The 24,054-nt window shown below is 39.3% G+C and overlaps 1 long non-coding RNA gene across 1 annotated transcript; it reads left to right on the top strand.

Moving 5' to 3' along the window:
* The first annotated feature begins 316 nt into the window (after positions 1 to 316).
* On the top strand, positions 317 to 18,426 carry LOC136168643 (uncharacterized). The gene is made up of 3 exons (XR_010663336.1): positions 317 to 523; positions 16,465 to 16,545; positions 16,849 to 18,426. It is a non-coding gene; the product is annotated as an uncharacterized lncRNA (long non-coding RNA).
* Positions 18,427 to 24,054: the final 5,628 nt, after the last annotated feature.

The following is a 24,054-nucleotide window of genomic DNA, read 5'->3' as shown; positions in this document are numbered from 1 at the left end:
CTTCTTCCTCTTTTGGGTTCTTTGAACCAAACCATCAGACCTCTTTTGGGGTATTTTCACTTGTGGTGGCCACCAAGTTCAGAAAGGTCTAAAAGAAGTGGTGGGAACCTTTTTCCTTGGGGGCATCTAAAAATTGTATCTGGACAAAGTGTTAGAGCCAAGCTTTGGAGTAGACAGATGGGGTCCCTGGGGAGCAAGGCAAGGAAGTGATGTCAGAGAGTGATCTCTGCCTTCTCTGGCAGAGGTGACTGGGCAGAACCCAGGGACATGTTTGGGAAATTGTGTGACATCACTTCAGGCCCTGTGGACATGGCGGAGGAGGGAGGCGTGTGAGAAAGAGGCAGTTGGCTTTGCCCATCTCTATCGTGTCCTGAGGAACACTGGGACAGGAAATGCCCAGCGTTTCTCTACTGTTTACTGGACGCCAGACCCACAGGTTTGGAAGGTTGCCTTGGGAGTCATGAAAAGATGAAGGGAGAAGGAGGAGGAGCGTTGGTTTTCTGCCTCTTGTGGGACTGCCCTGGTAAGTGCTCGGGGATAGGGTATGTGGAAGATTTTGTAGAAACTTTTAGATAGGGGCTTCCCTGGTGGCTCAGACAGTAAAGAATCCACCTGCAATGCGGGAGACATGGGTTTGATCCCTGGGTTGGGAAGATCCCCTGGAGGATAGCATGGCAACCCACTCCAGTATTCTTGCCTGGAGAATCCCCATGGACAGAGGAGCCTGGCGGGCTTCAGTCCGTAGGGTCGCAAAGAGTCGGACATGACTAAGCGGCTAAGCACATAGCACAGAGCAGTTAGGGCATGGTGTGTATTACAAGTTCTTGGAAAGGCTTCCAAATATCTCCCTAATTCTTTAGAGTACTATCCCTTTAGACATAAGCATTTCCCTCTTCCAATAGCCCTATGTTAATTAACTATGAGTATAGTTATGCATCAAGCCTGTGTCAAGCTAATTTATAGGCATCAGCTCATTTAACCCTGCAAACAACTCTTTTGTAGAAGACACTATTGGATCCAATTCACAGGTGAGGAAACTGAGGATAAGAGTGATTTATTAACTTGCTCAATATTATTCAGAGAGGATTAGAACAGAGGTGGTTTGACTCAAAGGTGGCACTTTTCACCTCTCAGATAACCTGGGTTTGACTGTAGGCTGACTTCACAAATAAAGTGACAGGAATTTCTGGGTATCTCAGCAGGTCAGAGACCTTGGTCAGAGAAACAGAAGTTGTTCTGGTCTGTGTGCTACCACACAATATGGGCCCTTCTCTGGGTGAGATCTGAGGATTGCATCTTTCCTGCTAACCCCTCCCTGGGAACTTCAAGTGAGGGTAAGAGCTTGTATCAAGCTTGAGCCTTACTTCTTCTAAGAAGAAGCATAGGGGACCCGATTTAAAAATTGCCTTTAAGGACTGCAAAAGTTATTAATCTTATGATGGCAATCAACTGTTGTCTATTTGTCTATCTCAGAGAGAGAGAGAGAGAGAGACAGAGAGAGCAGATATAGCCTCCTAAGACAGCATGAGAGATGTCTGTTAGACCTAAGGAAGTAGCTTATTAAACATCGGGTTAAATTCTAGTTGCTGCCATTTCCTAGCTTTATCACTTTGGGACTTTGTTTAGTTAAGCTTCTGTTTATTTGTAAAATGTGGATTTTAATCATTCTTATGAGGATTAAATGAAATTTTGCCTGGTCCTAGAAAGCTCTCAGCTAGTTATTGTTGATGTTCTGTATATCTTAAAAACATATAACAGGATTCTCAGTATCTGGAGCATGTAGGTACAATTTTCCTAGTTGATCTCTCACTGATTCTTTCAAACCCTTACTTGCCAGTTGACATAACTGATTTCTTTTTTCTTCCCTTATAAATACCCCTAAACAAACAGTGGCTGGAAAAGTAACATAAATATAAAGGACACTAACATTTGTTGAGAGTTTTCTGTGTACTAGACTGGAGTTATGTGCTTTATATGCACTATTTCATTTTAATACAAGCATTTTGGCCAGTAGGTGGAAATAATATACCTGGCCTTTGAAAGGCAATTTATGAGGCTGACTCTACCACACCTAGAGAGCTCAGGACCTGCTGGAAATATTTCTTCACACAGAGACTCAAAACGAGGTTGGAGACCACCAGTATGGGTGTTGGTGCTTTGGGGAGAGGGTGGGGTATGTGGGTGGTGGGTTCTGTGAGCTTGCTGTGCAGAGGGAAAGGGAAACAGCTTGGCCCAGCAGGCAGGGCAGTCTGTAATTCTTGGTCTCTGGTAGAATCAATGTCAACAGGAGTTTTCCATATCAGACCAAAGAGGCTCACAGACTATAAACCATCACATTAGAAGTGACCATTCATGCCCTAGAAAGCCAGGGAAGGAAGGGGAGACCTACGTGAAACTCTACTGGCCCCCAAAACTGCAGAGAACCAGAGTCATGAGAAGGGAAAGAAGAAGGGAGGGAAAAGGGCAGGGAACAGACTTCAGTAAATATATATTTTCAAATAAATCCCAGGAGTGGAGTGGAAGGTAAAAAGAAAAAAAAAATCAGGGACTTCCCTGGTGGTCCTGTGGCTAAAACTTTGCACTCCCAATGCAGGGGGCCCTGGTTCTATCTGTGGTCAGGGAACTAGATCCCACATGCCTCATCTAAAGATACCACACATTGCAACAAAGATCAAAGGTCCCATGTGCTGCAAATAAGATTCAGCACAGCCAAATAAATAAATAAACAAAAACAAATATTAACAAAACATTCATAAACCTTAAAAAAAAAATCAGCTTAGAGCTATTTCCTCTCAAGTCAGTCTGGGGAACTTGTTCCTAAAACAGCTGGACCAACTCCGGGTATAAAAGCTCAGACCTTTTGTTGTCACCTGAAAACTTCAGTAGGTTCCTTCACTCATTCTGGAGGACTGCCCACTTTACCTCTTCTTGGTGCTGCTCCATTGGAAACCTAGGAATTTAGAAAGAAATGAAGAGCCACTTAGCAGGTAAAAGTTTGCCTACCCAGATGCTCAAACTTTACTGAGCATAAGAGCCACCTAGAGTAGCCTTAAAATGCAGATCTTGGGACCTAGCCCCAGATACGTATATATATTTCATATACACACACATTCACACACACACACACACACATACACACGCACATATATACACACACATATATGCATACACACACACACACACACACACACACACATATAATTTTTTTTTGAGTTGTGAGTTAAATTTTATTTAGGAAGACAGCATTTCAGACAGCTCTGAGAAATAGCTCCAAAGAGGTAGAAGGGAAGATCAGTACATATGTGATTTTGGTGAAGGGGGAGTACATGCAATCAAGCATATATTTTTTGCAAGAGGTTTCTGTTAGTCACAAGGAGCAGACATCACCATGAAGAATTTTAGTTCTTTACTAGATATGAGGAGGTACTAGAATTGTAGCCTAAGGTACTTTGATCCAGTAGGTATGAAGTGAGGTACAGGAATTTATATTTTTCACAAGTAACCCATTTTTCTTGTGTCTTCTGCTGCAGAAGGTCAGCAGACCACATTTTGAGAAATGTCATTTTAGTCCATCATTCCCATTTTACAGATCATCAAATGGAGGCCAGAAATTACAAATGACTTTGCTGAATGTCTCATAGGTGGGTTCTTGGAGGGTGTAGGTCTTAACCCTATATTGTCTGCATACCAGTACTACTAGTCTTGCCTTGGCTAACCCATTAAAAATGACTGGTTTCCACTTGCTGTGGTTTATTCCTTGCCAGGGGCGCATGGTTCTTCACATCACAAGTCAGGGGTCAATTCCTCAGGGAAGATTGTCTTTCCCCTCCCCACCCCAGTCTAGGTGAGTTTCCTTTATTCTCTGCTCTCAGAAAACCACATCTCTCTCCTTCATGGCATTCCCCCTGGTTTGTTTTATACTCACACCTTCATGTGATTACTGGATCAATATCTGCCTCTCTCTCTAGACTTCAGACTCAACGAGAGCAGGCATATTGTTTCCTTTTACTCATCTGAGGAGCATTCTACCAGAGACTGTCTGATGAATCCTATGTGCTCAATAAATATTTATTAGATGAGTAATAGAATGAATGAGTGAATGAAAAGGGCAGGTTGATTTCAGCCTTAACTGAAACTCAAAATAAGGAAAAATTTGTGAAACTTTTGTCCTTCAATGGACTTTCTCTAGACACTTTTTGTTCTTGTTTTTGACCCACTTTTTTGATCCCAACATCTAATCCCATCCCTAAAACCAGAGCTTCTTGTAGGCAAAACTGTGTAGAAGGAAGTTTGATTTGTTTGATTGTCTGTCTTTCTTTACTCTTTCTATTTTTCCAGTGAATTTTGTGTTGGAAATCCATTCTCCTCCTGCAACCTTCCCTTCCTTTCAGCTCTAACCCTTGTCCAAGATCCCAATGCTCTCTGACACGTATGAGGTGATATATCACTGTGGTTTTGATTTGCATTTCCCTGATGATTAGTGATCCTGAACATCTTTTCATGTGTCTGTTGGCCATTTGTATGTCTTCTTTGGAAGAATATCTATTTAGGTCCTCTGCCCATTTTTAAATTGGGTTGTTTGTTTTCTTGATATTGAATTGTGTTAGTTCTTTGTATATTTTGGATATTAATCTCTTACTGGATAGACTGTTTGCCAATGTTTTTCCTATTCAGTAGACTGCCTTTTTATTTTACTGATAGTCTTCTTTGCTGTGCAAAAAGCTTTTAGTTTGATATAGTCCCATGTGTTTATTTTTGCTTTTGTTTTCCATCAAAAAGACAACAAATAAGTGTTGGCAAGCATGTAGAGAAAAGGGAACCCTCTTGCACTATTGGTAGAAATGTAAATTGGTGCAGCCACCATGGGAAACAGTATGGATCTTCATAAAAATTTAAAAATGGAATTGTCATATAATCCAGCAATTGCACTTCTGGGTATTTACCCAAAGAAAACAAAAATGCTAATTAGAAAAGATATATGCACTCCAATGTTCACTGCAGCATTATTTATAATAGCAAGATACAGAAGTAACTTAAGTGCCCATAGATAGAAGAATGAATAAAGATGTGATATATGTATACACACACACACACACACACACACACACACACACACACACACAATGGAAAATTATCCATCTAATAAGAAAAGGAAATCTTGTCATTTGTGACAACATGGATGGATCTAGACTGTATTATGCTCAGTGAAATAAATCAGATAGAAAAAGATACTGCATGATCTCACTTATATGTGGAATCTAAAAAACAAACAAAACAAAAGGAAAACAGACCAATAGGTACAGAGAAGAAACAGAATGAAGAGAGATGATGGGGTAGACAAAGTAGGAGAAAGGGATTAAGAGGTACAAATCTGCAGTGATAAAATAAACAAGTCACAGGGATGTAATATCCAGCACAAGGAACATGGTCAGTACTGTAGTAATGACTCTGTGTGGGGACAGATGGTTGCTAGCCTTATTGTGGTGATCATTGCATAATGTATGTAAATGGAAAATCATTATGGAGCATACCTGAAACTAACATAATATTGTATAGCTACTGTATTTTATAAAAATAAAATTCCCAGTGCTCTCAGATTGCTTCCAGACACCCCCAATCCTGACCTTTCTAACCCTCTGTTCCTGATCAAAGTCTACCTGTCCAATGTCCTATTTCCTGAATGCCATGTGCATATCAGGACAACTCTTTAAAGTGACAGCTTCCTGTCAACAGTGGATAATCACCTAATCTGTTGTTCCTTATCCTCCCCTTTAATCTGATCATCATTCTCTTGACCTAGGAGCTGGTCAAACCTTTGATATTAGGAATCATCCTCTATGAAGCCCAAGAAGCAGTGATAGGAGAAGGTTTCTAATGATCAGCAAGTGTTTATTGAGCCCTGTGTTAGGGTCTGAGGGACATATGAAAATGACAAAGAGTATTTCTTCTTCATCATCTTTGATGATTTCGAATCATCAAAGATCTCCCAAGGATCTTTATGGGAAGGCAAGCATTCAATAATGGTGCAGGAGACTTTAGTATTTAGTTGCTTGTTGGTAAAGCATCTGCCTACAATGCAGGAGACCTGGGTTCAATCCCTGGGTCAGAAAGATCTCCTGGAGAAGGAAATGGCAACCCACTCCAGTATTCTTGCCTGGAAAATCCCATGGACAGAGGAGCCTGGTAGGCTACAGTCCATGGGGTCGCAAAGAGTCAGACATGACTGAGTGACTTCACTCCAAATAAATGATGGTAACAACATTATGAGTTTAAATCAGATGATGTGTATAACACACTTTGTATTAGGCTGGACACATAATAGACCCAGTCAGTAATGTTAATTCTTCTCTCTTAGGGAGGGAGAGATTTCTCAGGGCTGGAGTTAGCTAACTGGTCTCCACTGAGGAGGGCACTATTTTAGTAGCTCTGGGAGCATGTTCAACTTCTGAAGAAACTCTCTCAACTACATAACTGTGCCCAGTTTCAGAACTGATTTCTATTAAGCAATAATTATAGAAAAACTATATATATATATATATATATATATATACACATTTGAATAACTGAATGACTTTGCTGTATACATGAAACTAACACAATGCAGTAAATCTACTTCAGTTAAAAAAAATTACAAACAAACAAAAAAATACTGAACTTCCCTGGTGATCCAGTTGTTAAGAATCTGCCAGTGCAGGGGACATTGGGTAGATGTCCACAGGCCTGGGAGTAACGAAGCCTGTGCACCACAACTACTGAAGCCCACTTACCCTAGACCCCATTCTCTCAATCAAGAGAAGCCACCACAATGAGAAGTCCATGCACCACAATGAAGAGTAGCCCCTGCTTGCTGCAACTAGAGAAAATAGCAGTTGACTCTAGAACAATGGGGGTGGGGAGGGGGGCTAAGGAGGAGTTTAGGGGTCAGGACAGGAGGGTTTGCAGTCAGCCCTGGTCTTCTGTATCCACAGATCAATTGGGGATTGTGTAGTTATGTTACATAGTACATATTCATGGGAAAAAATAAAAACCCTGTGTAAGAGTATCCACAGAGTTCAAAGCTGTATTGTTCAAGGGTCTCTTCACATTCAAGTGGACCTCCTAGGACCAGCTGATCTGCACCGTTTTACTTGCTGTATGTACACAGAAGGGGTGAGAATCATAACTGGAAGAGACTGCAGAGGTTGTGTGACCCTTCTCACATTTACGGATGGTGGAATTGAGGCCAGGCAAATGACGTGACCATGGTCACTCAGAGCCAGAATTGGGACTGAGGCCTCAAATATCCAGCCCCAAATTCTTAAAATTCAACATACCTAATATAAAGGGGATGACAGAGGATGAGATGGCTGGATGGCATCACCGACTCGATGGGCATGAGTCTGAGTAAACTCCGGGAATTTGTGATGGACAGGGAGGCCTGGCGTGCTGCAATTCATGGGGTCGTGAAGAGTCGGACACGACTGAGCGACTGAACTGACTGACTGACTGAATATAACTGTATATTATTCACATTATTTAACCACTAAGCAAATGAAAATAGCTTTTAAAAAATTATCAAACTATGTGCTTATGGTAAACCTCTGGAAAGGATAGAAAACAAAAGAGAAATCAACATCTTATTCCACTATCCAGAGAGAGCATCTCTGTAAACATTTTGGCAAATGTTTTAAGACCACACACACACACACATCCTGCTTGAGCCCTTAGCCTCCATTCCACATCCCTTTGTGCCCGCTGCTGTCCACTGGGCTTAGGCTGACCCTCCCTTCCAGCTCTAGAAGTGGACACTCTGACCCAGTCAGAGCCAATGAGAGCCCAGGGGCTCCTTGTTCGTGGGATTTGAGGATTAGACTACAAAGCATTTAGAGTAAGGTCTGGAAGCATTCCAGCCATCATGCAATGACAGTGAGGGCACCTGTCTGGCTCTGGAGCTGAATGGAGCTGAGTGATAGTGTCTGTCCTTTCCCTAGGATTTAGTAGAAAAATCTCTGTGCACTATAGTAACTAGCTGGCTATTAACCAGTGACTTTGATCTCAGTAGAAGCACTTTGAGCAAGTCGCTTTATCTCTCTCGGCCCAGTTTCCTCATCTCTAAAGTGGGATAAATACTTTGGAGATTATAGTGAGAACAAGTTACTATTGAGTACCAATAATAATGATGACATTTACAACTGCCTCTGTTAATTGTTTGCTGTGATCAGGACTTAAGCCAAGCAGTTTAAAATAGTGTTTCATTTACTCCTCACACCTGCAGAGAGTAGAAGGGGGATCTGCCTATGCTTGCCTGTGTAATGGTGAAGGAATGAAGTACAGAACCAGATTCCAGCTGCCCTGGTTCCTGTCACAGTCATTTTGCTAACTGATCCCTTCTGTCTCTCTGAATGTCTGGTAGGAGGATCTTGGTGAGTATCAGAACCTCTTGGCTGGAGGCCACCTTTGCCCTCTACAGGGGACAGGACCTTGGTTCCAAACTAGAGAGAGGGAAGTGCTGGCTGGGCTGTCGCTGGGAGGCTGGGACACTGGCCAGAGCCTTCTCTGTCTGCAGTGCCCCTCTTTCTGGCTGGGCCCCAGGGTTCCCTAAGTAACCACAGGGACGCAGCACAGATTTATGGCCCTGCTGCTCCTGAGCAAGTACCTGACATGTTCTGTCTGAGAGCGATGGTGTCTGGCTCCAGATGACTCATCAAGAGAACAGACACATGCAGGCAGCACAGAAGGAAGGAAAACCCACTTCTCACCTCCCCAAAGCTAGGAGACCAAGAGGAATCACTCTATCACACAGATTGTTCAAAAGGCAGATGTTCAAGACTCCCACTTTATAGAAGGGGACATCTGTTCCTTCATGGAGTACATGAACATTGGTTGAGCTTTGTGCCAGGCTGGGTTAGACCATGTGGGGAACACAAACAAAGACTCTGCCATCAATAATGCTGAAAGAAGACGTGAAACAAGGAACCATCACCAGGGAGGGGTGTCAAAGTGTGGCAGGGCTCCAGAGAGTCAGCATGTCAATCATTTGTATTTAAGTAAGTTCAACTTCACTTCATCTTATTCTTTTAGAATCTAGTAGGTGCTGAGGACAGCCAAGATGAACAAGAAACCCCTCAAGAAACTTTTAGAAGTGTTGGGATGAAACAGAGAAGTCAGGACATTTCTCTCTCATCCTTTCTCCATAGCTCCTGCTGACCAGACAGGTTCAACAAAGTCTATCTCAGTGTCTACTTGTTACCTCCACCTCCACCTCCATCTATACATACATATTTCTCAATGGCTTGCTATATACCAGCATGAACTTCCTATAAAGTATTATGCCTAAGAGATTTAACTCACAATAGCAAATAAATATGTAACACGTAGGAATAACTTTAACAAGAAATGTACAGGACCTAAATGGAAAAAATGACAAAAGTTTAGTAAGGAGCATGAAAGAGGACTAGAACAAATGGAAAGATGTATTATGCTTCTGGAAGTCTTGTAAAGATGTCAATGTCCCATAGTTTAATCTATTAATTTAAGGCAATTCCATCCAAAATATCAATGGGATTTGGAAGGAATTTAACAAAATGATTCCAAAGTGCTTCTGGAGGAATAAATGCTTAAGAATAGCCTTTTTTTTTTTTTTTCCCCAAAAAAGGAGGGCCACGTGGAGGGAATTGCCCTAACTAGATTAAAATGCTGGATGATGAGACTGGCAGATGACTGGAAGAACATAGATCATCTGAAACAAGATTAACTATGCATGAAAATTAACATGTGCTAAAGGTGACATTTCCATTCTTTACAAATGGTGTCAACTTTGGATATTTGGAAAAAAATAAAGTTAGAGCTTTACTTTTCACCTTACATAAAATATAAATTCCACATAGTTAGAGATTGAATGCAACCATCTAAATCATGAAAATACTAAAAGAAAGCATAGGTGCAGAGTTTTAACCTCTTAGGGTTAGGGAAATTCTTTTTAGCAATGGCATTAACATCAGAAACCATAAAAAAAAGAGTATGACTATAAATAAAAATGTAAAACTTATGTGGCAAAACCTCCCACATTATCAAGTTAAAACACAAAGGATGTATTTAAAACATACATTTGAGTTGTTTAAATAATAGATAATTAACATTAGATTTTTTTTTCATTTATTTTTATTAGTTGGAGGCTAATTACTTTACAATATTGTAGTGGTTTTTGCCATTCATTGACATGAATCAGCCATGGATTTACATGTGTTCCCCATCCTGATCTCCCCTCCCACCTCCCTCTCCATCTCATCCCTCTGGGTCTTCCCAGTGCACCAGTCCTGAGCACTTGTCTCATGCATCCAACCTGGGCTGGCAATCTGTTTCACACTTGATAATATGCTTCTTTCAATGCTATTCTCTCAGATCATCCCACACTCACCTTCTCTCCCAAACTTTAAATGACACAATGGACCAGCTAGACCTAATTGATATCTATAGGACATTTCACCCCAAAACAATCAATTTCACCTTTTTCTCAAGTGCACATGGAACCTTCTCAAGAATAGATCATATGGGCCATAAATCTAGCCTTGGTAAATTCAAAAAAATTGAAGTTATTCCAGTCATCTTTTCTGACCACAATGCAGTAAGATTAGATCTCAATTACAGGGAAAAAAAATTATTAAAAATTCAAACATATGGAGGCTAAGTAGCACGCTTCTGAATAACCAACAAATCATAGAAGAAATCAAAAAAGAAGTCAAAATATGCATAGAAATGAATGAAAATGAAAACACAACAACCCAAAACCTATGGGATGCTGTAAAAGCAGTGATAAGGGGAAGGTTCATAGCAATACAGGCTAACCTCAAGAAGCAAGAAAAAAGTCAAATAAATAACCTAACTCTATACCTAAAGCAACTAGAGAAGGAAGAAATGAAGAACCCCAGGGTTAGTAGAAGGAAAGAAATCTTAATAATTAGGGAAGAAATAAATGAAAAAGAAACAAAAGAGACCATAGCAAAAATCAACAAAGCTAAAAGCTGGTTTTTTGAAAAGGTAAATAAAATTGACAAACCATTAGCCAGACTCATCAAGAAACAAAGGGAGAAGAACCAAGTCAACAAAATTAGAAATGAAAATGGACAGATCAAAACAGACAACACTGAAATACAAGGGATCATAAGAGACTACTACCAGCAGCTATATGCCAATATAATGGACAACTTGGAAGAAATGGACAAATTGTTAGAAAAGTATAACTTTCCAAAACTGAACCAGGAAGAAATAGAAGATCTTAACAGACCCATCACAAGCAGAGAAATCAAAGCTATAATCAGAAATCTTCCAGCAAACAAAAGCCTAGGACCAGATGGCTTCACAGCTGAATTCTACCAAAAATTTAGAGAAGAACTAACACCTATCTTACTCAAACTCTTCCAGAAAATTGCAGAAGAAGGTAAACTTCCAAACTCATTCTATGAGGCCACCATCACCCTAATACCAAAACCATACAAAGATGCCACAAAAAAAGAAAACTACAGGTCAATATCACTGATGAACATAGACGCAAAAATCCTTAACAAAATTCTAGCAAACAGAATCCAACAACATATTAAAAAGATCATACTTCATGACTAAGTAGGCTTTATCCCAGGAATGCAAGGATTCTTTAATATCTTCAAATCAATCAATGTAATACACCACATTAACAAATTGAAAGATAAAAACCATATGAGTATCTCAACAGATGCAGAAAAAGCCTTTGACAAAATTCAACATCCATTTATGATAAAAACTCTCCAGAAAGCAGGCATAGAAGGAACATACCTCAACATAATAAAAGCTATATATGACAAAACCACAGCACACATTATTCTCAATGGTGAAAAATTGAAAGCATTTTCCCTAAAGTCAGGAACAAGACAAGGGTGTCCACTCTCACCACTACTATTCAACATAGTTTTGGAAGTGTTGGCCACAGCAATCAGAGCAGAAAAAGAAATAAAAGGAATCCAGATAGGAAAAGAAGTAAAACACTCACTGTTTGCAGATGACATGATACTCTACATAGAATACCCTAAAGACTCTACCAGAAAATTACTAGAGCTAATCAATGAATACAGTAATGTTGCAGGATATAAAATTAACACACAGAAATCCCTTGCATTCCTATACACTAACAATGAGAAAACAGAAAGAGAAATTAAAGAAACAATATTATTCACCATTGCAACAAAAATAATAAAATACTTAGGAGTATATCTACCTAAAGAAACAAAAGACCTATATATAGAAAACTATAAAACACTGATGAAAGAAATCAAAGAGGACACAAATAGATGAAGAAATATACCATGTTCATAGATTGGAAGAATCAATATTGTGAAAATGACTATACTACCCAAAGCAATCTATAGATTCAATGCAATCCCTATCAAACTACCAATGGTATTTTTCACAGAACTAGAAAAAATAATTTCACAGTTTGTATGGAAATACAAAAAAGCTCGAATATCGAAAGCAATCTTGAGATAGAAGAATGGAACTGGAGGAATCAACCTGCCTGACTTCAGGCTCTACTACAAAGCCACAGTCATCAAGACAGTATTGTACTGGCACAAAGACAGAAACATAGATCAATGAAACAAAATAGGAAGCCCAGAGATAAATCCACATACCTATGGACACCTTATCTTTGACAAAGGAGACAAGGATATACAATGGAGAAAAGACAATCTCTTTAACAAGTGGTGCTGGGAAAACTGGTCAACCACTTGTAAAAGAATGAAACTAGAACACTTTCTAACACCATACACAAAAGTAAACTCAAAACGGATTAAAGATCTAAATGTAAGACCAGAAACTATAAAACTCCTAGAGGAGAACATAGGCAAAACACTCTCCGACATAAATCACAGAAGGATCCTCTATGACCCACCTCCCAGAATATTGGAAATAAAAGCAAAAATAAACAAATGGGACCTAATCAAACTTAAAAGCTTTTGCACAACAAAGGAAACTATAAGCAAGGTGAAAAGACAGCCTTCAGAATGGGAGAAAATAATAGCAAACGAAGCAACAGACAAAGGATTAATCCCAAAAATATACAAGCAACTCCTGCAGCTCAATTCCAGAAAAATAAATGACCCAATCAAAAAATGGGCCAAAGAACTGAACAGACATTTCTCCAAAGAACATTAGATATTTAAAAAATTCTTTTGATCAATCACAAAAAGGTGAGTAACATTCAGTGTAAAAATGTGAAAATGATATGAATGGATAAATCATAAATAAAATACATGAATGATCAATAATCATATAAAATTTTTATATTACTAAAGAACATGTAAATTGTAACAGTGGAAATGAGAAATAGATTTAAGGGACTAGATCTGATAGACAGAGTGCCTGATGAACTATGGATAGAGGCTCGTGATATTGTACAGGAGACAGGGATCAAGACCATCCCCAAGAAAAAGAACTGCAAAAAAGCAAATGGCTGTCTGAGGAGGCCGTACAAATAGCTGTGAAAAGAAGAGAAGTGAAAAGGAAAGGAGAAAAGGAAAGATATTCCCATTTGAATGCAGAGTTCCAAAGAATAGCAAGGAGAGATAAGAAAGCCTTAGTCTCTGATCAATGCAAAGAAACAGAGGAAAACAATAGAATGGGAAAGACTAGAGATCTCTTCAAGAAAATTAGAGATACCAAGAGAACATTTCATGCAAAGATGGGCTCAATAAAGGGCAGAAATGGTATGGACCTAATAGAAGCAGAAGATATTAAGAAGAGGTGGCAAGAATACACAGAAGAACTACACAAAAAAGATCTTCATGACTCAGATAATCATGATGGTATGATCACTCACCTAGAGTCAAACATCCTGGAATGTGAAGTCAAGTGGGCCTTAGAAAACATCACTACGAACAAAGCTAGTAGCAGTGATGGAATTCCAGTTGAGCTATTTCAAGTCCTGAAAGATGATGCTGTGAAAGTGCTGCACTCAGTATGCCAGCAAATTTGGAAAACTCAGCAGTGGCCACAGGACTGGAAAAGGTCAGTTTTCATTCCAATCCCAAAGAAAGGCAATGCCAAGGAATGCTCAAACTACCACACAATTGCACTCATCTCACACACTAGTAAAGAAATGCTCAAAATTCTCCAAGCCAGGCTTCAGCAAAACATGAACCATGAGCTTCCAGATGTTCAAGTTGGTTTTGGAAAAGGTGGAGGAACCCGAGATCAAATTGCAAACATCTGCTGGATCATCGAAAAAGCAAGAGAGTTCCAGAAAAACATATATTTCTGCTTTATTGACTATGCTAAAGCCTTTGACTGTGTGGATCACAATAAACTCTGGAAAATTCTTCAAGAGATAGCAATACCAGACCACCTGACCTGCCTCTTGAGAAACCTGTATGCAGGTCAGGAAGCAACAGTTAGAACTGGACATGGAATGACAGACTGGTTCCAAATAGGAAAAGGAGTATGTCAAGGCTATATATTGTCACCCTGCTTATTTAACATATATGCAGAGAACATCATGAGAAACGCTGGGCTGGAAGAAGCACAGTGGAATCAAGATTACTGGGAGAAATATTAATAACCTCAGATATGCAGATGACACCACCCTTAATGCAGAAAGTGAAGAAGAACTAAAGAGCCTCTTGATGAAAGTGAAAGAGCAGAGTGACAAAGTTGGCTTAAAGCTCAACATTCAGAAAACTAAGATCATGGCATCCAGTCCCATCACTTCATGGCAAATAGATGGGGAAACAGTGGCTGACTTTATTTTTTTGGGCTCCAGAATCACTGCAGATGGTGATTGCAGCCATGAAATTAAAAGGCGCTTACCCCTTGGAAGGAAAGTTATGACCAACCTAGACAACATATTAAAAAGCAGAGACATTACTTTGCCAACAAAGTTCCATCTAGTCAAGGCTATGGTTTTTCCAGTGGTCATATTTGGATGTGAGAGTTGGACTATAAAGAAAGCCGAGCACCGAAGAATTGATGTTTTTGAACTGTGGTGTTGGAGAAAACTCTTGAGAGTCTGTTGGACTGCAAGGAGATCCAACCAATCCATCCTAAAGGAGATCAGTCCTGGGTGTTCATTGGAAGGACTGATGCTGAAGCTGAAACTCCAATACTTTGGCCACCTCATGTGAAGAGTTGATTCATTGGAAAAGACCCTGATGCTGGGAAAGGTTGAGGGCAGGAGGAGAAGGAGTTGACAGAGGATGAGATGGTTGGATGGCATCACCGATTCAATGGATATGAGTTTGGGTAAACTCCGGGAATTGGTGAAAGACAGGGAGGCCTGGTGTGCTGCGGTTCACGGGGTCACAAAGAGTCGGACACAACTGAGCAACTGAACTGAACTGAACTGAAATTGTTTAACCATGATATCAGGTTTTTACCTACTGGACTGATAGTAAAGAATAAAACTGAGTTTTAAAAGTCTTAAAAGGTGAGGAAAATTGATTGTTTCATACTGATGGTGGGCATGTAAACTGGCACATTGCTAAGGGGCATTTGACAATATATATCAAAGGACTTGAAAATATGAAAGTCCTTTAACACAGCACCCCATTTGTTGAAATTTATCTTAATAAAACAAGCAAACAAATGTGTAGAGATCTGTCATCATGATTTTTTATATAAAAGCAAACACACACACACACACACACACACACACACACACACACACATGCTTGCAACCTGATTGGAAGCAGCTTAAATGTCTGCCAAGGGGGAACTGGTTAAGACATTACCATAAACCCACACAGAGAATGCCATGAGGGCTTTTAATGACAATGATGTAGAATCATGTTGTGTATATTTAATGACATTTTGCTCATCAAATATTGAAAGTGAAAAAAACTAGGATGCCACACTATAAATGGCTCAAATCTACTTTTATATAAATGTTTAGATGCTTTAAAAAGAGGTAATAAGCAGATAGACAAATATTAGCTGAGATTGTATCTGAGTAGGTAGAAAGATCATAGGTGATTTCATAATTTTCCATATTTTCTGAAGGTATTCTTTTTTTTTTTTTTAACAAACAGCAGGCCTGTAATCAATTGTCTCCCTCCCCCTGCAAAAATTATTTTGAAAGGATGAAGTCAATTGGAGTCAAATCTGCTGAATAATATAGGAATCAAGATGGAAGGTTTTTTTGCTTAGAGATCCACTAAAGCTGTACTTACCTATTTCCCCACAAACAGTTTGGCCTATTTTGTTCCTTCTGCTAGAAGTATTCATTTCAAGTTTCCTTCCACTTAATAATCCCAGTCCTCTCCACTGATTAGAGTCCCACCAGCCTTGGAGGGTTAGCTAATTCCCTGTGGACCTCCCTGGCCCTTGCAGCTGGATTTGCTTGCTCCTTCCTCAAATTCCCCCACAGCAGATCCGGCACTGTCCAACACAGCTCCAGATCTGTCCACACCTGCCCCTGGGTGTCACAGTTTCTTTGGAACCTGTCCTATTCCCCTGTCTTCACAGGAGATTCAAGATGGAGTTCTGCAGAATGGGATGAGGTTGGGGAAGCCCCGACTGAGAGAACAAAAGACATCAAGTTGAAAGGTAGGTGACATCTAGGAAGGTCTAAATGCAGGAATCAAGGAGTGACCAAATCTGGCTGGGTAGACTTAAACTGGAACCAGAGACGTGAGACCTACCAGGACCATGTGCTTTTAAGGACCCTTGGTTCTAGAAAACTAGCTCCAAGTAGATTAAGTGAAAACAGCAACTTACTGTGTTAGTTGAGTATCACAGGCAATTTAAAACCTGGCATGTATCTGCACTTCAGGAGCAATTGGACTCAGGGTTCAAGACCATTTGAATAACTCCTCACATAACTTATTTCATCTTTGTTTCTTTCCACAGGATGAAACCCTCTTCCTGTGATTTACAAGAAGAGAAACAAGGCCACAAAAAGTCCTAGTTTTTATACCTTAGCACGTGGGCAGCCACAAAAAGCCTGGGTCCTTTACATCAGTCTTGTCCCGAAACTTCCATAGAAGGGTTCATGTAAATCTGAGGGTCGGAGTTTATATATGAACCAATCAGCTGTCACTAGGCAATGGCTTCTGTCATTGGCTAGGCTTTGGTAGGTGACCAGCCCTGAACCATCAATACTGGCCAGAGAAAGGGCATCACATTCTTATGGGATGGCACCCATGGTGACCATACGGATAAGAGAGGAACAGTTCTTAGTAAGAAGGTGCCTTGCAGGTATTTACTTCAGAGCACATAAGGATCCAGAATGGAATGAAGGATAGAAGACCCTGACAGTTTGCCTGGAAAACCAATTAACATTTGAATTTTTTTTTATGATCCAGCCAGCATATAATGTTTGGTTTGATTGGACACCTGCCTTATTTTTTCCTTCTAAATTATAAATGCTTTGAGGTTCTGGACTTTTTTGTTGTCACTGTTGTTGCCCATCTCTCAGTGAGAGATTCCCTCCCAAGTCTCTAGCTTAGCTTCTATTCATTGATACTAACATCAGATAGTGAGGAAACTCCCAAGCAAAAGGAGCAGTCAATACTGCCAGGATAATGTCATAGAATGTTTTAAGGATTAAATGAGGTAACATATAAAATCCTTAGATAGTGACTGGCATCTTACAAATGGTCAATAATTAGTAATAAAAATTATAATAAAATATTTAAAAATCACCTTGTTGGAATATATAAACATATGTTTAACATGCTAACAGCTTCTAATGTCTATATTTTTGATTTAACCCCTAGGTTATGAACATAAGTCAGAGGCATAATTTACTGAGTATAATTGATAATTAGATGCTTATCAGATGGTGGGAATGTAAACTGATACAGCCGTTATGGAGAACAGTATGGATATTCCTTTAACAGCTAGGAATAAATCTACCATATGATCCAGTAATCCTACTATTGGCATATACCCTGAGAAAGCCACAATTCTAATAGACACACATACCCCAAAGTTCATTGCAGCACTATTTACAATAGCCAGGACATGGAAACAAACTAGATGTCCATCTATAGATAAATGGATAAAGAAGATGTAGTACATATATATAATGGAATATTACTCAGGCATAGAAAGACTGAATCTGAGTCAGTCCAAGTGAGGTGGATGAACCCACACCTGTTATACAGAGTGAAGTAAGTCAGAAAGAGAAATACAAATATTATATATTAACTCATATATATGGAATCTAGAAAAGTGGTATTGATGAACCTATTTGCAGGGAAGGAATGAAGATGCAGAAGTAGAGAATGGACTTGTAGATACAGTTGGGAAAGGAGACAGTGGAATGAATGGAGAAAGCAGCATCAATACATATGTACACTATCAGGTGAAAACTAGATAGCTGGTGAGAAGCTGCTATATAACACAGGGATGCCAGCCTGGTGCTCTGTGATGACTTAGAGGGGTGCAATGTGGGGAAGGGACGGGGCTCAGCAGAGAGAGTATATATGTATAATTATGACTGATTTGCACTGTTGTATGGCAGAAACCAACACAATATTGTAAAGCAATCTTCCTCCAATTAAAAAAATTTTCTTTTAAGTACATAAAAAACCTGTTAAGCATATGGCTCTCCCACCAAAAAAGATGCTTATCATAGTTTCAATTGTGTCACACCCATGCACACACACACACACTCTTTCTGGGGATCAGGTTCTGTGATCTAGTGACTTTTAAAATCTAAGGGCATAATTCTGTGTTATTATACTTTATGACTATTTCAGGAATCTCTCTCTCTCTCTTTCTCTCTCTTTCCTCTGCTTTCTGTGTTCACAGGAAACCACTGAACTTGTTGGGTTGTGGTGGTGAGAGGGGTCAACAGGGACAATTCTTCAGTAGTTCTTATGGGTGATGCAGAAGCAGCCGAATATGTTCGATAGAATCACAGACCAGCATAATTTGTTTCTTTCTTTAAAAATGTTTTAAAATATTATAGTTGATTTATAATACTGTATTAGTTTCAGTATTTTAATAAATTATAATCCATTTAAAGTTATTATGAAATCATGACTACCTTCTCTGTGCTGTATAATACACTCTTGTTGCTTATTTATTTTATACATAGCAGTTTATGTCTCTTAATCCCATTCCACTATCTGGCTCCTTCCCCTCCCTCTCCCTACTGGAACCACTAACTGTGTATCTATGAGTCTGTTTCTATTTTGTTATATTTGTTCATTTAATTTATATTTTAGATATGTGATAACATATATCAAATATAGCATTTGTCTTATTTTACTAAGCATAATATACTTTAGGTCCGTTCACATTTTTGCAAATGACAGAATTTCATTATTTTTTATGTCTAGTACTATTTCACTGCATATATATGTATATATAGATGCAGTATATATATATATATATATGGTATATAAGATGTGGTGTATATATATATCCATTCATATGTTGATGGACACTTAGATAGCTTACATATCTTGGTTATTGTAAATAATGCTGCATGTCTCAATAAACATTGAGATGCATGTATCTTTTCAAATTACTGTTTTCATTTTCTTTGGATATACACTCAGAAGTGAAATTGCTGAATCACATGGTAGCTCTATTTTTAGTTCTTTGAGGAAATGCTGTACTACATACATTAGTGGCTGCACTAATTTACAATTTACATTCCCTCCAACAGTATATGAGAATTCCTCTTTTTCCACATTCTTGCCAATATTTGTTATTTGTAGACTTTTTGATGATAGACATTTTGACTGGTATGAGGTGCTATCTCATTGTGGTTTTCATTTGCAATTTCTCTGATGATTAATGATGTTGAGCATTTTTCAATGTGTCTGTTGGCCATCTGTATATCTTCTTTGAAAAAGAATGTCTATTAAAGTCTTCTGCCCATTTAAAAAATCAGGTGGTTTGATTTTTTGATATTGAGCTATTTATATGTTTTGAATATAAGCTCTTTATTGGTCACATAATTTGCAAATATTTTCTCCCATTCAATAGGTTGTCTTTTCATTTTGTTGATGGTTTCCTTTGCTGTATAAAAGCTTTTAATTTTAATTAGATCCTATTTGTTTATTTTTGCTTTTGTTTCTTTTGCCTTAGGAGACTAATTAAAAAAAATATTGCTATGATTTATGTCAAAAAGTGTCCTGCCTCTGTTCTCTTCTAGGTTTTATGGTTTCAGGACTTAGGTTTAGGTCTCTAATCCATACTGAGAGTTTGTTTTTTTTTTTTTTGGTATATGGTGTGAGAAAATGTTCTGATTTTATTTTTTACATGCAGCTGTCCCATTTTCCCAGCACCACTTATTGAAGAGACTGTCTTGTCTCCAATGTATATTATTGCCTCCCTTGTTGTGGGTTATTTCTGAGTTCTCTGTTTTGTTCTATTGATCTATATGTCTGTTCTTGTGTCAGTATCATAATATTTTGATTGCTGCAGCTTTGTAGTATAGTCTGAAGTCAGGAAGCATAGTATCTCCAACTTTGTTCTTTTTTTCTCAAGATTTCTTTGGCAATTCAAAGTCTTTTGTGACTCTATATAAATATTAGTATCATTTGTTCTAGTTCTATGAAAAGTGTCATGGGTATTTTGATAGACATTGCATTAAGTCTGTAGATTGCTTTGGGTAATATGGACATTTTGACAATACTAATTCTTTCAACCCAAGAGCATGGGATATTTTTTCATTTCTTTGTATCATTTTCAATTTCCTTCATCATTGTTTTGTATTTTTAAGAGTATTTTATTCTTTTTGATGCAAATGTAAAGGAGTTATTTTCTTAATTTCTCTTTCAGACAGTTTGTTATTAGTGTATAGAAAGGCAACAGATTGTTATATATTAATTTTGTATGTTGAAACTTTACTGAATTGATTTATTAGTTCTAACAGTTTTTTGATGGAGACTTTAGGGTTTTCTATACATAGTACCATGTCATTTGCAAATAGTGACAGTTTTACTTCTCCCCTTCTTATTCGAACCAGTGCAACTGGTGGAATCATAGGCAGAACCAGTGGAGATACCACAGACCAGCCTTGCCCAGGGCGTCTCTGACTGTGGCTTGCCATCCTGGCCAGGCAGGAAGAGGAGAGAGGGAGGGAGAGAGAGAGGGAACAGGGAGGGGTGGTGAGTGTTATTAGTTTGATGGCATTGGAATCACAGTTGTGCCAGCCCCTGGGCTCTCAGGCATACTTGTTTTTCAGGCGCCAGTGTCCCTTGTTTTTATCCTGCTACTGAGCATTTTGTAACTAGATAAGAAAGAGGTGGCCAAACTACTTATATATCCATGTAGATCAGAGTGACAGAGAAGGTCCCAGCAGGAGGGGACTTTGAAGATCATGGACCCAGACTATTCAATTTATAGATGAAAGCTCTGGGGGTCTGGAAGGAAAATCTTGACTCAAATGTTTACCAACAGGGACAGGTCTGGGTCCTTTTGAGGACCTAGATGGGACAACTCTGTGAAGAGTTACCTGTTGGCATTTGACCTTGAAGAAAGGTGGACATAGATTTCAGGAAACTTGAAAGATCATTGGAGGAGACATTTCTGGAGGCAGAGAAAGTTTTTAAAATCTGTTTAAATGACTACCTGTTTCATCCACAGTTGGGGGTGGTCAAGACAGCCATAGGAGCCAGTGGGAGAGGCTGAGGAGTTCAGGGAAATAGCCCCTAGAGTCCAAAACACGGCACTTCAATTCCAGCTCTGCCACCTCCTTGCTGTGTGACTTTCAGTCAGTTGCTTGATTGTCTGAGCCTTGATTGCCTCCTCAGCTACATGGAGATAATAAAGCTGTTGTCAAAAGGTTTCAAAGGGTTTCTGGGAGAAAAATGAAAGGAAACAAATGCAAGCAATTTCTAAACTGCCCATATTATATAAATCATTATTTGGGACTTGGACAGAGTTTGGTTACATGGAGCTTTTTTTTTTTTAATCTATTTTTATTTATTTGGTTGTACCGGGTTTTAGTTGAGGCATGTGGGGTCTAGCTCGCTGACAGGGATCAAACAGTGGTGCCCTGCATTGGGAGCACAGTCTTAGCCACTGGACCACCAGGGAAGTCCCACATAAAGTTTTTTTTTTTAATCACTTCAGAAGGGAATTCTTCGATTCTTATGTGCTGGGCACTGAGTTAGACACTTCCCCCAATCACTGAATATGTTTAATGATCATGCTTCTGTCTTAGCAACCTGGAGGAATAAGATGCTTGATCTGCCCTGTGCTAGGCAGTACCCTCTGCCCTTGAGAATTTTGTCCAGGGGGAAGTTACATCTGAGATTCCAGTGGAGCATGGCTGATGAATATGTTTCCTGAGATGATCACATCAGAAAACAAGAATGGATTTGACAGATAACTTAATGTGCTCTTCAACATGTGGTTGGTTTTACATTATATTAAATTTCCAAGCCCTGTGAAATAAGAGATTCATGGGTCACTCTTCTTCCTCCCCACCCTTCCACACCCACATTCACTGAACAATAGAGATCATCAGATATTCCCTCCCTTCCCTGAGCACACACCTTCCATCTGAGTCAGGAGTATGCTGGAGAATTCCAGGAACACATTTAATCACTTAAAATTGGTGCCATCAATCTCTGGGGAACTGATACAAAAGCTGGGAATTATAGCAAATGTTCTTCCGGAAGCACACTGCTGGAAAGATATCTCTTTTCAGGCTCAGATTTGGTTTCAAATCCAAGGCTTTTAACATTTTAAGTTTATCTGAACTGATCTTGAATAACTGAATTGAATGTGTTTTCTCTTCTTTCTTTGCCTATTGATAGCTTGTTGATTGAAACAGAAGAACGTTCCATTTAAAATTCATTTTCTTTTGAATTCTAGATAATAGAATCAGAAATTCTTAGTTCTGCTTAATCTGTAAGTAACAGGAATGTTCTCTAATGATTCCACAAATCTTTACTGAGATCTTTCTATATGCCAAGCACTATGCTGGGAACTGGGATACAGGATTCATGGGTAGATGCTCAGCCATTCTTTCATTAATCTATTCATTAATTCAAGAGGTATTTACTGAGTACCTCCTGCAGGTGTCAGGCAATGCGCTATGTGAAGGGGACATAGAGCTGAACAAGACAGAGATGATCCTGCTTTCTTAGATCTTACAGTCTTTAGGAAGCACTAAAACATGGGCTGTGCCTTCTAGGAGCTCTCAGCTTGGTGGATGAAAAAGGCAGAGCCACAACACCTGCAAACTACTATGCAAGAACTTTAGTAGAGCTGTGTAGCAGAGCACTCTGGAATGCCAAAGGGAGGATGGGAATGATATTGGGGAAGGCTGCAGTTATAAATATTGAATGCAAGCTTTGGATATCTGGGAGATGAGTATGAATTCCAATTCTACCTCTGGTTGCTCTGTGACCTTGGCTGCCCCTTGTCTTCGTGTCCTTTTTTTTATTTGTGAAATGAAGGTAGTTGTGTCATCTACCCCAGGGCTTTCAAGCTTGAACCAGGCCGTATTTGTAAAGCACTTAACACCGTGCCTAGAGGCTACTTCTCTTCTTTCACCCTCAGAGTTCATTCTAGACACATTCCTAGGAAGATGAAGACTCCTTTGGGTCTAAGATGGGGGGTGAGCTGGGGAAATAGGTCCATTTGGTCTTTGCTACCATCCTGGTCTAGAAAGGCAATGCCTGGCAAGAGGAAGAATACTGGGCTCAGGCTGAGTTCCAGTTGTTGGCCTAGGTCAGCATTTCTCCAAGTATGGTCTACATAGATAACTTTAGGTGGTGTGGAGGCCAACATTTTTGTGTGTACTACAAAGACACCATCTTTCCATTTATGGTGGTTCTATAATGCTTCCTTTAAAAATAAATTTATGTAAGTTAAAAAAACTGATTTGATTTAAAGGAGAACCCTAAGGACAAACTCTAAGGCATGTGAACAGGGTAAAACCACAAATAGTACTTTTCTGTGGGGATCTGGGAAATACTGGCCTAGAGCGAGGTTCTGAGTACCGGTTCTCCAGTCCCAGTCAAATGGAAGTGACAGCATTACATCTCAGGGAGTGGAGGCCTGACCTGAGACAGCGTGTATGAGGGCCCTGCACGGCGCTTCAGGTAAGAACGCATCTTTGTGAGGTTGCTCTGTCGC

The sequence above is a fragment of the Muntiacus reevesi genome, chromosome 1 (genome assembly GCF_963930625.1).
Source record: "Muntiacus reevesi chromosome 1, mMunRee1.1, whole genome shotgun sequence".
NCBI classification, from domain to species: domain Eukaryota; kingdom Metazoa; phylum Chordata; class Mammalia; order Artiodactyla; family Cervidae; genus Muntiacus; species Muntiacus reevesi.
This window is presented reverse-complemented; position numbering and strand designations above follow the sequence as displayed.